This window comes from Labeo rohita, chromosome 5 (assembly GCF_022985175.1).
Source record: "Labeo rohita strain BAU-BD-2019 chromosome 5, IGBB_LRoh.1.0, whole genome shotgun sequence".
NCBI classification, from domain to species: Eukaryota; Metazoa; Chordata; class Actinopteri; order Cypriniformes; family Cyprinidae; genus Labeo; species Labeo rohita.
In genome coordinates, this window is record NC_066873.1 from 33949904 (window position 1) to 33969168 (window position 19265).

Consider the following 19265-nt stretch of genomic DNA (forward strand, 5'->3'; position numbering starts at 1 on the left):
AACGATTAATCGAACGATGTGTGAGGCGCGTTTAGTCAATGAAGCCGGTACGTTGATTAGTAGTAAAGCTCCATCACGTGCGTTCAGCTGGAGCAGCAAGTAATACACAGAGCCGTAAAGCACTGACAAGCTACGCCAAAATCGCGCTCAAAATCGAATTCGATTTTGCGGCCGATTTGGCGTGGCTTGTCAGTGTTTTACGGCTCTGTGTATTACTTGCTCTGTGTACTGAACGCACGTGATGGAGCTTTACTACTAATCAACGTACCGGCTTCATTGACTAAACGCGCCTTACGACATCGTTCGATTAATCGTTGCAGCCCTAATATACATATATATATATATATTTAATATATTTATAACAATATAGACATTTATGTAAAACAATATAGACCTTTATGTAAAAAATGATTATATAAAAACAAACAAAAACCGGACTGCATCTTAAATCTGAAATACACTCCACAATTTTTAAAATCTGAAACACGTATGTTAGGCAACATACACTTGATGACTTTGTAAATGGTTACCAAGAAAAAAATCATACACTAAAGCCTGGAATACACTACATGATTTTTGCCCCGATTTTCTGCCGATTTACAGTCTGGAGAAGTTGACGCTAGTTGCTGAAAGTCAGACCCAGTCTGCAGATTTGAGTTGACAGAATCCATAAAAAGTCATGTAGTGTATGATGGTCACAGACTCAGATTTTTTTAGATTCAGACTTTGATTCCATCCAGTCAGAGGATATCACACATTTGATATTTTCAGATGATTTGTCACCATTTACAAAATTGCCTAGTGTTCAGATTTTAAATGCCGTGTAGTGTATGGCTTAAACAACGAACATTTTTAAAAGTCGTTCCAAAAACAAAACAAGAGAAAAGAAAAAATAAACAAAAAACCTTATGCCTTATTGCTAGGAGACCCATAAATCAAAACAACATGTTCTAAAATTGGTTTGAAATATCAAACGTTTTTGATATTCTCCTACTGGATGGAATCTTAGTCTGTTAAAAAAAAAAAAAAAAAAAAAAGCCTTTGAATATCACTCTAACTGTTCAAAACCATGCAGTCTTGTTTTGACTTAAGACAACTAGTATCGACTCATCCAGACTGCAAATTGGGGCAAAAATCTATGTAAAAGTTGTGTAGTGTATTCCAGCACTTAACATGTTTTGCCCTTAATCTAGCGCCTTTCCAAAAGTTTTTCAAAAGTTCTGCTTCGTTACCCAGGAGACAGCAGTGTCAGTGAAAAGCATGCTTGAGATGAAACACGACATGCAATGTGTGAAGAAAACAAAATGAAAACAACAAAAAAATGAATATCATTTCCTTAACAGAATGTTTTCATTGTGCATCATTTTCTAAAAATATTACTTAATTATATTTAGAAAACTTTTTTTGTAGATTTGTAGCATTACTCTTATTTTCACCACAGTCATTCCCATCCCAAAAACCACAGGTTAAAAGCACAGTGTGTAGAATATTTTGTAAGAGAGCTCGTATTTTGAAAGTGCACAGTGCCTGTAGCAAAAGAAACTCTCAGTCGTGGCTTTGAAAGATGACACGTGTTGAATAATGAATGTGTTATTTTTGAAACTCATCTTCAGCTTTTCTCTCCAGGTGACACAAAGTGGGTCTAATGTTACAAAGCCAAGGTTTAATCCCTGAATTAAAGCTTAATCCATTCTCACACCGGCAGTTTACCTTCCATCAAGAGAGAGAGGGAGAGAAATGATGAAAGTATTATGACAGATTTCTCTGTGTGCTGAACAATTGCATCAGGGTTTGTGAATGTTGGTCAAATGACACATCACACCGCCTTAACAAAAGTCACACTCTCACACCCACTTAAGAAGGTTCAGTTGTACCCATCAGTAGCATATCATTTTAAGTTGGTTCATCAGTGTGTGTGATGGTGGCTGTAGAAGATGGCACCAGCAGAGATCCGTTTGTCAGATTAAGGCTAGACCTGAGTTAAACTTCATGCTAATGGTGATTCTGGCTCCGGAGTTTGAGAGCGGTCTTCAGAGACAGCGGCATTCTGTCTGTTGCAGTTGAGCTTTGAGTTAAAATACGACGTACACCGAACACACACACATTCACGCAGAGGAAACTTTCTTCCATAAACTTCCACAGAGCCAAACTTCGGCCATCTGTCGATCATAACAAATCCTAATTATTTAACTCTTCCACTCAAATCTGCTCTCTCTCTCTCTCCCTCCATCTGCTGGGTGAGAAACTGATGTCTATAGACAACCGGTGATCAAACATGTCCTTTTATTGCATGTCTCAATTCAGTTCAGATGACGTGCTCGTCATTGCTTCCACATTTATTTTTATAACTTTATTTTCTGTAAATGTGCCATGGCTCAATTCGGGATTTTATCACCCGTCTGTAAAAAAAGTAATGTAAAATGATGAGACTAATTTGCTGAAAGTTGTTCAACACATGTTCAGGAAGAATCGTGCCACCTTATTCATATGCAGGTAGAAAAACAATATTTAAGGACTCTATGTATCGCTTTGTATCGCGAGCAACATGATTAGATTGTAATGTGAGGCAGCTGTTAGCAAGCTCTGTGTATTTTCAGCTATATGTCTCAATAATTGTCAAAAAACGTTATTTGTGTGCTATATTGTAAATTGTTTTTATTCTAAAGCGTGTGCTAGAAACAAACATCTGCTAAGTGCAGCAGAACTTATAAACTATTATAAGTAGTGTAAAAAGACTGTGGGGGAGAGCAGAAATAATAGTAATTTTTTGCTCATTTATTCAGAATATAATTAGTTTAAAGATTTAAAATTTGAGCTCATTTTAGCAGTCATCACCCATGACGATTAAATGAATAACTTAATCAAGTAGCATACAATTAATCTGGAAGTTCACAAAAGGCCAGTGTTACATTCATAACACTTATGCTGTATAATCATAATGGAGGGTTTGTGATGAATGTAACAAATGAAAAGGTTTTAGAATGTGAATATTTGTGCATATGCTAATGCAATATGAGACACACCCTAAAACACATTCAAAGATTGTGAAGCACATTTACACAATACATGTAAAAACCAAGAACCCCTCAAAAGATACTTTTTAAATATATAAGAACTTTTTTTTCAAATCTACCAACATCTCAACTTTGATATTAACAGTTAATACCTGTCGGTTCTACCAGAGCATCTATTAAAACCAACATTTCCAACCTGGTCTCATGACAAAAATGTACCTGGGGAAATATTTTCACAAGACATGAAATAAGTACCAATAAGTACATATCGCTGCAGTTTCCAAAAGAAATAAACACTAGAGCTGGTTAAACAGTGAGCACTTTTAATCATTTTTGTACACGGTTATGATTACAGCTCCATGTATTGCACTTTCCGGTGTTCGGACACCTATCAGATTATGCTACCAACACTGTATTTTTAATACTGTAAAGGTAGGTTTAGGGTTGGGGTAGGTGTACACAACAGGGTAGCACAAATGGACACAACATCAGATGTAACAAGCTTGCTTGATAGCTCAAGCGCACGGAGTTGGACTTAGGATGAGGAATCCTTGGGTATGAAATAGATATGTATACAGTAGATGCCCCATTTGACTGCTCCAGGCACGTAGATGCGTCAGCCATTTTGGAATGGTCAACTTTACGTCATTCACCAGACTATAGGTTCGCAGATCAGCGGCTGTGCAGGGTTGTGGCATTTCCAGTATTCAGTGATTACTATGGTGAATGACGTCAAGTTGACTATTAGAATATGTGACCCTGGACCGCAAAACCAGTCTTAAGTCGCCGGGGTATGTTTGTAGCAATAGCCAAAAATACATTGTATGGGTCAAAATTGTTGATTTTTCTTTTATGCCAAAAATCATAAAAAATCAAGTAAAAATCATGTTTCATGAAGATATTTTGTAAAATTCCTACTGTAAATACATCAAAACTTTTGATTAGTTATATGCATTAGTGAGAGCATCATTTGGACAATTTTAAAGGTGATTTTTCTCAATATTTGGATTTTTTTGCACCCTCAAATTCCATATTTTCAAATAGTTGTATCTCGGCCAAATATTGTCCTATCCTAACAAACCATACATCAGTGGAAAGCTTATTTATATATGATGTATAAAGCTCAATTTTGAAAAATGGACCCATATGACTGGTTTTGTGGTCAAGGGTCACATATGGCAGACGGCTTATGTATAGCAGCCAATAGAAATGGTCGCCAATGAGGCATCTATGTATATATGAAGAGTTCAGATGCAAAACCAGCTAAATCCGTAGACGTCTTTCTTTAACAAATGCATTTTTATCAGGCTCAGATGTATAGGTTTCTATGTAAGTACCGCTACTTCTGATTGGGCTGAAGCTGGTATTTTAGCTAGTTTGAAAAAGTATTTGATGGATGTATAATATGTGTCAAGAGCAGTGTCCCAGTATCATTATCTCATTTTTGACCGAGATGGCTTTTAGCTGGTTTTGCATCTGAACCCTTCATATATCTATGGGGTACGAAGACTGTGAAAAACATGACTTACAATGAAAGAGCAGAAAAATGACAGATCGAAAAACAAGCTAAAACAACATTGTGTTTTTACACCACATTCACTTTTGTTCATACTATTGGGTAGATTTAGGTGTAGTGCAGATGGTACATTATTTTAAAACGTCAAATAAATTACATTTTCTATCTATTACCGTATTGGTCTGAATATAAGACGACACTGATTATAAGAGGACCCCCCCTTTTTTAAGATGTAACTTTTGGAAAAAGGCTTTTTGAAAACCAAATCTTGAAAAAAAATTTTCATATTGCATATTTTCTCTATTAAATTCCTGGTAAATACTGGTAAAATGTACCAACAATTATAAAAATACACACTTTTTGATATACTGTTAAAATAATAGGTAGCCCATCTGAATTATATAACGTTTAGGCTATCCATCTAATAGTAGCCTACCAAAATTTCATTAACAGTAGAAGTTAATTTTATTGCAGTTTTATTGTTTTAAAATCACTCACAGGGGAAGTTTGGTCCCATCAGGCTAACACAAAAGTCACAACTCATGCTGCTGTAAGCTTTTCTTTTTCTTTTGTTTTCACCAGAGTTGCCAGGTTTTTACAACAAAACCCGCCCAATTGCTATACAAAACTAGCCCAGTCGCATTTCAAGCAGGGGGTCCCCCGTTAAATATTGCATTCTGGGTGATAAAATTCTGAGGTTACTGGGGTCCATTCAACCCGCGGACATCAAAAACAACCCGCAGCAACAGTGGTAATGTAGCCAGGTTTCGCAGGAAAACAGCAGACTTGGCAACACTGATTTTTTACATTACAACACACATTACATTACAACACACATTACATTATGTATTTCTTGGCACACTTGTTTTACGCATTTTTGGCACCACGTATTGTTGTAGGTTTATTACTGACATGTCAAAGCCTAGACCCTGAATATAAGACGATGTATAGAAGATGTATTCCCAAGAAAAAAAAAAAAACATTGTCTTATATTTGGGCCAGTGCGGTTGATTGTGTTTTATTAACATCTACACCTATCCCAACCCTAAACCTACCCCTTACAATAATGCAAAAACAGTCATTACTGTTCAGTACATCTGTATACAATCTAGCCTTTACCATAAAACATACCATATGTACACTCATCTGTTCTGGGAAAAAAAAAATATAACACTCAGCGCCACTCAGTGGACATTTCTGTTGGAAACTGTAGTGATTTATACTTATTGGAACATACATTTGTATGGGATTGCTTATGAGGCATTGTTGACGGCTGCTGGAGTGCAGAGAAAATGTAGGACAGTGTGCAAATGAAGACAACTTAAGGGGAAAAACTGGTAGTGTAGGACTGTCAGTCAGCGGCCGTGGGCGGGGCCTAAACAATGTGACATCACACTGCTTTGAGAATCAAAACCGCATGCCTAATTATTAAAAAATAATGAGTGGGTGGATTTTTAACGTTTTAGGGTAGTTGTGTTCACACACTGCCAACACACATTTATGTCCAAGCTATGTAAAAGTGGATTTTGCATAATAGGTTCCCTTTAAATGGGTCTTTGATTCACTGTAAAGTGCAGAAACAACACAGTCTGCGTAGCTTAGAAAGTAGTCTTATCAATAAATAAACAGCAAGATCAGTGTTACTATTCCCTCTCCTATAAGGAGACAGGAGCCATGCTGAAAACATTTCAGCCCAACAAGTGGGATCAGATTGAAAAGCTCCAGTGATGTGTGATATACAAGAGGTCTGCGCACAGCAACTTTCAAGGCCTTCGAAAAGTAGGCTTGAGACTATGTCCCCTGAAAGAGGTGAAAAAAATTGGCTAGGTCGCAAGAGATCTGATGTGGTGTGGAAAGCGACTTTATGATTTTCCATATTTCATTTACGAACCCAACAGAAGATAAAACAAATCCATGTTTTGAGAGCCTGTTTATATCACAGAGGCGCACATGCACGCACACACTCGCATTCTCTCTCACTTCCTCTCAGCAGCTCATCGCCGGGGCTTTGATTTCCCGCTGTTACTGTGGCATTTGTTTCCATGGTTACCAAAAACACTCAAACTGAGATACAGACAGTCTTTCGGAAAAAGCAAACAGTTGTCACTAACCAACTGCGCACACTCGCGCACACACTCAGCCTCGAGCATAAATGTGTTTGTTCAATTTTTCGAGAAAGGTGCGTGCATATTAATTAAGTTCTTTTCAGTCTTTTGTCAGTCGTTTCATCTGTATGAGTTGTTTTGAAATATTTGGTTCTAGTTTTAGTTTTTTAGTTGGCATTTCAGGTAAAACATTTTCTGCTGCAACTATTTGACAATATAAATATTGACTTCTCAACCCTGTTAAGGAGTAGTTAACTCAAAAATAAAAAATCGTTTACTCACCCTGTTTTTTTTTTTAAAAACACATGATTTTCAGTTATTTTTTAACGTCTCAGAACGCAAATTTTTTGTGTGGCAAACAAAAATTCTCATGACTTCACCAATTCACCCTTCGCAAAGACCCGCCCCCCCTTCATTACAGGTGCTATGTCTGACAAGCCATGGCGTTCTCACGCCACACATCGTGTTCTTGCGCAGTGAAAAATACATTGAGGAGCAAAACTGACAACACGCCGAAAGACAAAACAAAGCAGGTTACTTTGGTTATGTAACAAAGTTTCAGCTTTGAAATTGGTCACTTTTCAAGAGATACAAACAATAAATGCTGGTTTGTGGCTCTTTAGTATGTCCTGACAGATTGCTGTAGTGCCTCAGTTCAAGTGGCACATGAAGCGATCATCTCTTCCTGTGTAGTAGTTATAGCATGAAATAAACATAAATGAACATTAGAAAGTATCTTGTTTCAACCGTGGAAAGGCGTCAGTCAGGGTTGTGCAGGTTTTCACAACAAAACCCGACCAATTACTACTCAAAACTAGCCCAAAACTCGGTCCCCTTGAAAAAAATCATGTTCCTTGGGGGGTAATATACACATTTTTTTTGTGGGATTCCCCCTATAATTTTTTTTTTAATTCCAGGGGCTAAATATCACGTTATTGGGGTCACTTCAACCTCAGACTTGGCAACACTGATGTCAGTACACACCATTTCTTAAGTTTAGGTCCACCGATGTTCTACTCTCCTGTCTGGTTTGTTTATTGGACAAAAATAGCAGATTCTGCGTTATGATTGGTCAAAGCGCACTGTCAATCAAACTCCAAATCTGTGCCATATACAGAGGGATTAGAGTGAGCAGGTCTTCGTGCTATGGCTATGAATCATCATTATTGTTCTCATTCTCACTGATTTGTTGGCATGCAAGTAAAGTGTGGAAAGCTGGCTAGATTTCGATAATCGAAAATCACACTGTCAGTCGAGTTGTATTGATTAACTTGACTGAATTAAACAGCATTACTGAATTAAAGTCGTAACTGCAAGTTTTCATATTTTCTCAAACAAAGCAAATTTTGCGTATGTAACGTTTTTTTGGCAAAAAATATGTTGATAGTTGACAATTATTTGTAAACATGCTTGAGCAAACTACTCAAAATGTGAAAAAAAGCTAAAATTTCTTAGGATTTTTATTGTTTTATGTGGAGTCCGTTTCCGACCAAAATAAAAAGGTGATTGTGACTTTTTATCTGACAATTCTGACTTTTTTTCTCACAATTGCGAGTTTACATCTCATAATTCTACCTTTTTTTCCTCAGAATTGAGATATAAACTCACAATTCTGAGAAATAAAGTTTATAACATGCAGTTGCAAGTTTTTATCTCACCATTCTGACAATTGTGAGATGTAAACTTGCAATTGTGAGAAAAAAAGTTTAAAAGTTTTTTTTAATTTATTTATTTTTTTAATTCAGTGGTGGAAACGGGCTTCCATAGTTTCAATCACTTTCCCCAAGCTTGACAAATCTTGCATTTGACGTGTATCAGTATGTGCGCACACATCTGTATGTCTCTTGGTACATCTGTATGTCTCTTGGTACATCTGTATTCTTTGTTCTGGAAGTTTAAAGGAGAAGTCCACTTCCAGAACAAAGATTTACAGATAATGTACTCACCCCCTTGTCATCCAAGATGTTCATGTCTTTCTTTCTTCAGTCATACATAAATTGTTTTTTGAGAAGGGTCTTATCTAGCGTAACGATCGGTTATTTTTTGATAAAAATAATACAATTTATATACTTTTTAATGTCAAACGCTCGTCTTGTCTTTGCCTGGACTGTGTTTTTTCCGGTTCATGACAGTTAGAGTATGTCGAAAAACTCCCATCTCATGTTCTCCCTCAACTTCAAAATCGTCCTATATCGCTGTTTTACCTTTTATGTTAAGGATGTTTGATCTTCTTTGCATGTTCACTTTGCAAAGACTGGGTCGGTACTTCTGCAGCGATGTAGGATGATTTTGAAATGATTTATGAAGTTGAGGGAGAAAATATGATTGGTGTTTTTTGACATACCCTGTCTGTCTTGAGTCAGAATACACAGAGTTCAGGCAGAGCAACACAAGATGAGCGTCTGAGATTAAAAAGTATTTAAATTGTATTTTTTTAAATGAAAATAACCAATTGTTTTGCCTCAGCTGGGATCGTTTACAAATGCATTTGGGATCGTTTGAAGCCGCATTTAAACTGCATTTTGGAAGTATGGAGATAAATACTGAAAATGCTGTGTTCCTCAAAAAACATAATTTCTTTACGACTGAAGAAAGAAAGACATGAACATCTTGGATGACAAGGGTGAGTGCATTATCTGTAAATGCTTTTTTAAAATCTTGACAGCCCCTGGTCCCCATCTACTTTCATTATAGAAAGCAGCATGAAAATTTTTCTCAATCAACACAGGTTTGGAACAACGTGATGAAAATATCATTTTTAGAGGTGCTATTGTTACAGCTCTTATTGGACAATTGATATTTACTCACATATGCACTTATGTACTTATTTACTCAGGTAACTCCAAAGATCCTCTTAATGACACACTCATTGATTTGTGTCTCAGCCCACCGTATTCTTTTCACCAGCTGCCCCCAGTCATCGCCATGGGAACGGCATGCCGGTAACGGCCTACACTGTTTCTCTCAATGTACGTGCAAACGTATAGGGTATTTGCCATTGACCTGTGACTCACATCAGGTCCATACACTGATACGAGTCCCTGATGTCTGCAGCATTCAGCCTAGCTTTTCTTAAAACAGTCTTGCGACTTCTAAGAGTTTTCAAGGTTCTGTATATGAATCCATGTACTTTTTCTTGTGTGAAGAGCCTCTATGTCCTGATTACACGCTTTTTACAAAGCATGCATTTTATTACAGACACAGGTTCGGACTGAGTGTTTATGAACTTTTAGATTCTTTGCAATTGTTTAATTGAGTTCTTGCATAATTTGAATATATTTTAATCAACTCCCTCATTTAATGCTGCAATTAACAATGAATGAAGCTTAATGATGTATAATCACTATTTTAGTAAATGAATACTAATTTAGCAGCTCTGCTACCTGGGGATCGTGTGAATGATTGTGTTCGCGTGCATGTACCGGTATGTGTGAGAATAATATGAAGTCGTCCCCTGTGGTGTCCAAACAGACTCTGCTTTGATGAGCATCTGGAATGAAATCAAGGAATTCTATTATACAATGCATACGAATGGTATAAATAGCATCAAAACATTATATTTGCTTTAATGCCATTTGAAGTTTACGGTGCAGGTCACAAATACCAATGACGTATGGTGACCAATCAGAAAACCATTTGTTTTTGTTTTTTTTTCAGCTTGAAAGGTTTTTTTTTTTGATTAATGATTCAGATTAATTGAATAATTGCTGTGCATTTCCAACCACAATGAGTCAGTGATGTGCTATTCACTCACAGACTGAGCCAAACGTGATGATTTACACTCCACCCTCACTTTTCTCTCTCACGCTGCAGTATATATTACTCTTTCGTCGCATCTCATCTCGCACAGCTTTCTAAAGCGGGATGCAGTGGAATATTGTTTTGATATTTTCATATCTTTCTATTTAATTCACATGGTTGCTATCTCAGCTGCTACATTTTCTCCTGTTGCTTCATTTTTGCCTCATCCCATAAAAACACTGTATATGTTTTAACACGATTTGAAGTTCTCCTGTTTTGCCTGCCGGGTGTTTAACTCTTCAGAGAGAACAACAACTGCCTACTTTCATCATCCTAGGGACAAAATCATGCAAGCGTGTTTTCCCGTTCAAAAACGTTGCTCTTTTAGTGATGGTTTTTCCTACTGTAGGTGTGAGTAGGTGGAATGTTTGAACCCTGAACATTAAATAGCTTCAACAAACATCCTGAACAACAACTCTAAAAATACACGACAGAACAGCAGTGCATCATTCATATGCATAAAACAGCAGGTGTTTACTGTAGTTTCTCTTGTATAGATTAGGATTGAATGTCAGTAACCTTTTAGTCTTTCTAAGATCTGATTTAACCTGGTTTGAACTCTTTATTACTATAAACCTGTTAAAAAAAATAAATAAATAAATAAAAAGGCAATTGTGACTTTTCACACAAAAAAAACGGTGTAGGATTCACTTCAAAACTCTTTTCACTCAAGTTGGTAACACTTTACAATAAGGTGTCATTTGTTAGCATTAGTTAATGTGTTTATTTTTCTTTGTTAATGTTAGTTAATAAAAATATAGTTGTTTGTTATTTGTCAATGTTACACTACCAGTTAAAAGTTTTTGAGAAAAAAAAAAAAAAGTAAAAAATTCTCTGCATTTATTTGATCCAAAATACAGCAAAAGCAGTAATATTGTGAAATATTTTTACTATTTAAAACAACTGCTTTCTATTTGAATATATTTAAAAATGTAATTTATTCCTGTGATCAAAGCTAAATTTTCAGCATCTTTACTTCAGCCTTCAGTGTCACATGATCCTTCAGAAATCATTCTAATATGCCGATTTGCTGTTCAAGAAACATTTTTATTATTATTATTATTATCAATATTTAAAAAACAGTTGAGTACATTTTCTCAGGATTCTCTCATGAATAGAAAGATCCAAACATCAGCATTTATCTGAAAAAAAAAAACCTTTATTAACACGATACACTATACTATTCAAACGCTTGAAGTCAGGATAATTTTATTTATTTATTTATTTATTGGAAAGAAATGATAGAAATTAATACTTTTATTTAGCAAGAATGCTTTAAATTAATCAAAAGTGATAAAGACATTTTTAATGTAAAAAAAAATTCTACTGTTTTCAACATACTACTACTACTACTACTACTAATAGTAGTAGTAATAATAATAAATGTTTTTGAGCAATAAATCAGAATATTAGAATGATTTCTGATGGATCATATGACTGGAGTAATGATGCTAAAAATTCCGCTTTAAAATCACAGAAATAAATTACATTTTCAAATATTTTCAAATAGATAACAGTTATTTTAAATAGTTAAAGTATTTCAAAGTTCGTAATGAATTACAAGGAAACAGCAAATAACAATGAACATTAAACATGAGATTTTGAAGTAAAAAGACTTAATAGTATTTTCTTGTAAAAACTACTTTAACAGTCTTTCTTTACAACTTAAGACTGTATTTCTTACTGACTTTATCTTAAAATGACTGTAATTCACACCAAAATATGATGGTTACCATAAATCATGTCAAATTTAAATGGAATTTTCTTCAAACAGCAAAAAATATGGTTAATTCAAACAGCAGTAAGGTAAGGAAAGTCAAGGTTATTTATATAAAACATTTCATATACAATGGTAGTTGAAAGTGCTTGACACAAAACAATATTTAAAAAAATAAATAAATAATTGTAGTCAAATGCCATTTTGCCAGGAGCTATGGTTACCACGGTAAATGATCTATGAAAACATATTTCCATTAACTGACGTGAATATATACCAGAACATCTCCTGCTGTAGCATTGGACTCCTTTGAATGCTTTTTTGTTTGTTTTGGCAAGAGTTTCTGCATTCGCTTTGGACAGCCTCAAGGTTCTGTTTGTGTTGTTTGGAATGAAAAGCTTTCAAAAGGTTGATGATTCTGTACTGACAAACCCAAACCTGCTTATAAACACACACACACACACACACCCATCCAAACACATTGATATTAGCTTTAATTACTGCGTGGGTTTGTTTGTTTATCACGGTAACCACTTCAACAAATATTGAAGGAATCAACAAGTCAAGATAATGGGCTAATTTACAAAATGGTGTGCCATGCGTGTGTGTGTGTGTGTGTGTGTGTGTGTGTGTGTGTGTGTGTGGAGAGAGAAAGAGAGGGGACAATCACATGATGCGGGGTGCCTGGCTCCAGCGTATTAATTATCTGATTTCTCTGGTTATAATAGCACTGATTGAGAGACCCATTTGGACTAAAATACTCCTCCCGCCCTCTTACTCCATCTCCTCTCTGTTTTATCTCTCTTATATGCTCATCTGCCTTTTGTTTTGCCTTACGCAGCCAGCAAATGTACCTGGAAAGCTCCTATGCTCTAGTTGGGCACTTGTTATTGTGATCTGCCATTCAAATGAACATGCAGACAAGTGAACAAAAAGAAATAAACAATAAACGACGGCAAAATAAACCAGTTTTGTTATTGTTACACTGCCATTCAAAAGTTTGGGATCAGTAGAATTTTGAATGTTTTAAAGAAGACTTTACTACTCATCAAGGCTCCACTTATTTGATTAAATATACAGAAAAACTGTAATATTGTGAAATATTATTGCAATTTAATATTGTGGTTTTTCTATGTTAATATATTTTAAAATAGAATTTATTTCTGTGATGCAAAGCTGAGTTTTCAGCATCATTACTCCAGTCTACAGCATCACATGATCCTTCAGAAATCATTCTAATATGCTGATTATTATCAGTGTTGAAAACAGTGGTGCTGCATAATATATATATATATATATATATATATATATATATTTGGAACCTGTGATACTTTTTTTTATGATTCTCTAATGAATAAAATGTTAAAAAGAACAGCATTTATTTAAAATAGAATTCTTTTCAACAATAGACAAAGTTTGGGGTCAGTACATTTTTTCTTTCTTTCTTTCTTTGAAAGAATTTAATAATTTTATTCAGCAAGGATTTGTTAAACTGATAAAAAGTGATAGTAAAGGCTTATATTGTTAGAAAAGATGCTGGTCTTTTTAACTTTTTATTCATCAAAGAATCCTGAAAAAAGTATCACAGGTTCCAAAAAAATATTAAATAGCACAACTAATAAATCAGCGTATTAGAATGATTTCTGAAGAATCGTGTGACACTGAAGACTGAGTAATGGCTGATGAAAATTCAGCTTTGCGTCACGGAAATAAATTATATTTTAAAATATATTAAAATAGAACACTGTTATTTAAAATAGCCATAATATTTCATAATATTCCTTTTTTTTTTGTATTTTTGATTAAATAAATGGAACTTTTGATGAGCATAAGAGACTTCTTTAAAAACATTAAAAATCTTATTGATCCCAAACTTTTGGCAGTGTAATTAAAATTATTTAAAAAGCTGAATTAAAAAAATATAGTATATAAATAATGCTTAAAATACACTGAGTTTCTAGTAAATTTCACAAACAATTCCAAACATGTCATTGTGAAGTAGAAAAATTTGAATTTTGAAACTTGAAATTTACGTAAATAACAATGAAATTTACCTGCATCACTTCTACACAATTTATTTATGCATAATTTAGTTTTCATTAAGGGAGAAAAAAGAAGAATGAGTCATTAGCTTAGCATTCATTTCTGACCCTGTCTGTTTGAAGTGTCTCTTATTTTGTCCGTCTTTTCCCCACTTGCTCAGTCCCTCTCCGTTTGTCTTTGCTCACACACACGTACACGTTTTCTCTGCCCTTTTGTTTACGGCCACGTGTTTGTCCACTCGTTCACAGGAACATGCATCCAAACATGCAAATGCAAACAGGTCTGTGTTTCGTGTTATGATTTCTCTCCGAGCAGATGGTCTCAGAGCCGTCTGTACGATCTGTCCTAACAGTCTGTTCTTACCGCGAAGCCCCTCAATTCTTTCTCTCTCACATACACACCCATTTGGGTTATCAAATGTTGTTTGGTTTGTGTGATTACGGTTGGTAAGCGGCAGGCTGTTGTGTAATTTTGTCTAATGTCACAGCGCTGTGGGATGACAGTGGAATTCTGTCTTTCTCGCAGGGTGAGAAACACAAGCTAAATATTTCAGCTGTCATATTTACACTCTGTCAAAGACGCTGAAGTTTTTTTTTTGTTGTTGGAGCCATCCACAAATTTACAAGCTTCAGAAATTAAATTGAGTGAATATCAACACTTCCAACCAGCTTACTGTTATAGTAAGTCACAGAATACACCCGCTCACGAATAGGGCCGTATGTTGTGTAGGTTGAGGTGTGATTAAAGTCCGGGAGACGCAGCATGAAATTCCACCCTTTACCGCGGGGAGAAAAACACATGAGACCTATCCACGGAAACAAATCTTCTCACATGAAGAAAGCACCCAAATCTACAGCTAAAAAACAGATAATGTGCTAAACAAGACTCATGAAAGGTTGCAGTTCTATTCTGATCTAAAAATTCTAAGTCATCATTTACTCACCCTCATGTTGTTCCAAACCTGTGTAAGTTTCTTTATTCTGCAAAACACAAAAGTATGTCATTTTGAAAATGCCTCAGTGTTTTTTGTGCATAAATTGAAAGTGGTGTCCGTTTAAATAGGGCTGCACAATTAGAGGAAAACTCTAATTTAGATATTTCCAATAAAATTGCAATTTAAATGGGATTTTAAAAAAATCCTCGTTTGATATGATACATTTTTGTGATTATATATCAATATGGCTAAATAATAATAATAATAATAATAATAATAAATATTATTATTATTATTATTACTAAGTAAAAATTATTATATTTTATTACTAAATAACTATTGTAATATTGCATTGTAAAATAAAAAAATGTAAAAGAATGATAATTTTACTGTGTGTGTGTGTAAACCAGTCAAAAGTTTTTGAACAGTAAGAGTTTTTTTAAAGAATTCTCTTCTGCTCACCAAGCCTGCATTTATTTGATCCAAAGTTCAGCAAAAGCAGTAATATTGTGAAATATTTTTACTATTTAAAATAACTGCTTTCTATTTGAATATATTTTAAAATGTCATTTATTCCTGTGATCAAAGCTTAATTTTCAGCATCATTACTCCAGTCTTCAGTGTCACATGATCCCTTAGAAATCATTCTAATATGCTGATTTGCTGTTCAAGAAACATTTATAGTATTATTATTAATATTTAAAACATTCAAGTATTTTTTTCAGGATACTATGATATTCGGTTTTTATTTGAAATAAAAACCTTTTGTAATATTATACACTATGTCATTCAAAAGCTTTTTTTCAGCATTTTTTTTTTTTAGAAAGAAATTATAGAAATTAATACTTTTATTTAGTAAGGATGCTTTAAATTGGTAAAAAAAAATATGCTAAAGACATTTCTAATATAACAAAAGATTTCTATTTCAGAAAAATGCTGTTCTTCTGAACTTTCTATTCATCAAAGAAACCTGAAAAAAATTCCAGTTAATAATAATAATAATAAATATTTTTATTGAGCAGCGAACCAAAATATTACAACGATTTCTGAAGGATCATGTGAATGGAGTAATGATACTGAAAATTCAGCTTTGAAATCACAAAAATAAATTACATTTTAACATTTTTAAAATATTTAAAAATAGTGAAAATATTTAAAATTGTACTGTTTTTGCTGTATTTTGTGTCAAATAAATGCAGGCTTGGTGAGCAAAAGAGACTTAAAAAAACTTTTGACTGGTAGTGTACACACACACACACACACACACACACATATTAACATAAATTTAATATGTTACAGATTACAAGTTACCCTGTTTAAAATGTAAGAAGTAGTGTAACTATTCAATTACTTTATTAAAGTAATGTAACTGAATGTAACTTTTTTTCAGCCTTTGCAATTTAATATCGTAGTTTCAGTTCTATTTGAATCAACTGTGCAGTCTTGCAACAAAGTAATAATGATTTGTAACATCATAAAGTTGAGGAATCACAGACTGTTCATTTGTGGGTAAACTATCCCTGAAGAAATGTTGCCATTTATGATCATGTGAATAAATCACCAAAAATGACAATTCAGACATCATTTACTCCTCCACATGTTGTTCCAAACTTGTTAGACTTTCTTTCTTCCATGGAAAACAAAAGAAGATTATGCATAATGTCCAAATAGACAGTAAACACAGAAAGTACAAGAAAGAACAATAAAAACAGATAGGCCTACAGTATATTCTAAAACTTCTGAAGCTATTTAATAGTCACGTACGAGACAGACTGATATTTACTTCAAGTTATTCCCCAAATATGCACAATAAAAATCAAAGAAAAAAAGAAAACAAATAAAACAAATAAGATAAAAGGAAAAGAAAAGAAGTGTTTTAAAATCCCCCAAGCAAAATATACAGAATAAAATGTGAAGTTTCTTTTATGTTTCACAGGATAAAGAAACCCATTCGGGATAATAAAACAATAAACGAGTAAATAATCTGAGCGTTTTCATTTTTGGGGGAACTATCCCTTTAAGTCTCATTGTCAGTTATGTAAAAGTAACAATAAATCTGGTCACAAATCTGTCCTCATCTAATTTGTCATGGCTACACAAACAAGCGATACTTTGCAGCCAAATCTAGTTTGCGGCCATACTGATGCAGCAACTAAATCAACATTGATTCAGCAAAATCAATTACAGATCCTATTCAGTCTTGATGGTATAAGCTTTCAACTCCAATCTTTTCTACAGCGCAGTGCTGTTGTGTTCATGACCACCTGTGTCGGCAGCCGTCTGATGATTGTTATTTCCTGTTGCCAGGTGATGTCGACCGCCCGTTGTGTATCCTGACCTTTACGCTGGAAGCAGGATTTCTGGAGCCTATGTGAAATATATCTGTATATATAAGGCAGCAAATTTGTGAATGTTGAAAAACAATGCACGCACCTTTGACTATTGCAACCAAACCCTGCCTTTATTCTTTTGATAGCAGTAAAATTGGTACAGCTTTCCTAGAGCCATTTTTATGGTTTCTCGGTGCTCGGTTCCTGCCCTTGTGACCTGCCGGAATATCGTGACTTGACAATATATGTGGTTCCTTGTAAGAAGCCGTCTGCAACAAAATAAATGGAAATGGAAATGCGCAGACTTGCAGCAGAAGACTTCCATCAGAATTCATCATCAGCATTCTGCTCCTCCTGAATGAGTCTCTTTCTCTCTCTCTCTCTCTTCTGTTTTCTAAATCTTTTGTGTTTCCTATTGTGTTGCTAGAGAAAATTCAAGGGTAGATTAACATGTTTGCACACACACACACAAAGGTTAAAGATGTGATAAAATTATGTGTCGACTCTCACTGCCCACACTGACAGTATTATATTTAACTTCATTGGCACACAACAACATAAAGAGATAGTTCACCCAAAACCGAAAATTCTGTCATTAATTACTCACCCTCATGTCGTTCCAAACCCGCAAGACCTTCGTTTGTCTTTGGAACACAAATGAGGATAATATTGATGAAATCCAAGAGCTTTTCAACCCTGCATAGACAGCAACTCAACTGAAGTGTTCCTAGACCCAGAAACGTAGTAAAGACATCGGTAAAACAGTAAAATTAAGGTTAAACCACTGATGTCACATGGACTGTTTTAATGATGTCCTTACTACCTGGGCCTGTGAACGTTTGAGTTGCATTGCTGTTTATGCAAAGTCGGAAAGCATTTCGATTTCATCAGAAATATCTCCCTTTGTGTTCTGAAGATGAACAAAGGTCTTACAGGTTTGAAACGACATTAGGGTGAGTAATTAATGACAGAACTTTTATTTTTGGGTGAACTATCCCTTTAGAAAAGTAAGAACATTTCAATCAAATCATTCAGTTGAATGAATTAGAATTTAAATTGAATTGCCTTTGCCTAACAAAATTGAATTGGTGTTTACTGAACTTGAATTTTAAGAAATTCAACACAGTCACTAAACAGAGGAATTATATTAAATACATGAATCAGATACATTAATTATAATTCAGTTTAACTTATGTTTTTTTACTGATACGTAATACGTTTTTTATTTTAAATTTGAATGTCCAACTGTATATACACTGCCCTCCAAAAGTTTGGAAACACCCTAGAAAAGTGGAGTTTTGGACAATATTGGCATGAATCCTTTTTAATTTAAGATAATTTCGCACTGATAAGGGACAAGACAAACTACGAAAGCATATTTTTTTACATAAACAGTTTATACATAGAAAAAACTAAAATTTTTGATTCATCAAAATATCCACCATTAGCCGCTATTTACAGCTCTGCATAATCTGGGCATAAATTCATTGTGTTCTAAACTTAATTGGCAATCAATTGTTGAAGCTATTATGGTGTGCTGACCCAAAAATCTTTTAAAAACCTGGGCCAAGTTTAAACCAATAGCCAGGCATCACAGCTGGCAAAGTATATTGCCATTATTATGTAATCAAAATGAAAATTATTATTGCTGGTCTTCAATTATAATGTCAAGTTACTTTAATCTGTTTGCACCAAAAAATAAGGATTTATGCTGATATCATCCAAAACCACACTTTGCCAGGGGTGTTTCCAAACTTTTGGAGGGCAGTGTAAATATTATTGGTTTATATTGGTATGATTTAAAA

General features: G+C 34.5%; 1 long non-coding RNA gene across 1 annotated transcript in view; it reads left to right on the forward strand.

Moving 5' to 3' along the window:
- The window catches only part of LOC127165923 (uncharacterized), a 61163-nt gene extending 43119 nt beyond the window's left edge, over window positions 1-18044 (forward strand). The window contains exon 3 of the long non-coding RNA XR_007827837.1: window positions 17438-18044. This is a non-coding gene — a long non-coding RNA (uncharacterized LOC127165923). The remainder of the gene's footprint in view (window positions 1-17437) is intronic.
- The last annotated feature ends 1221 nt before the right edge of the window (window positions 18045-19265 follow it).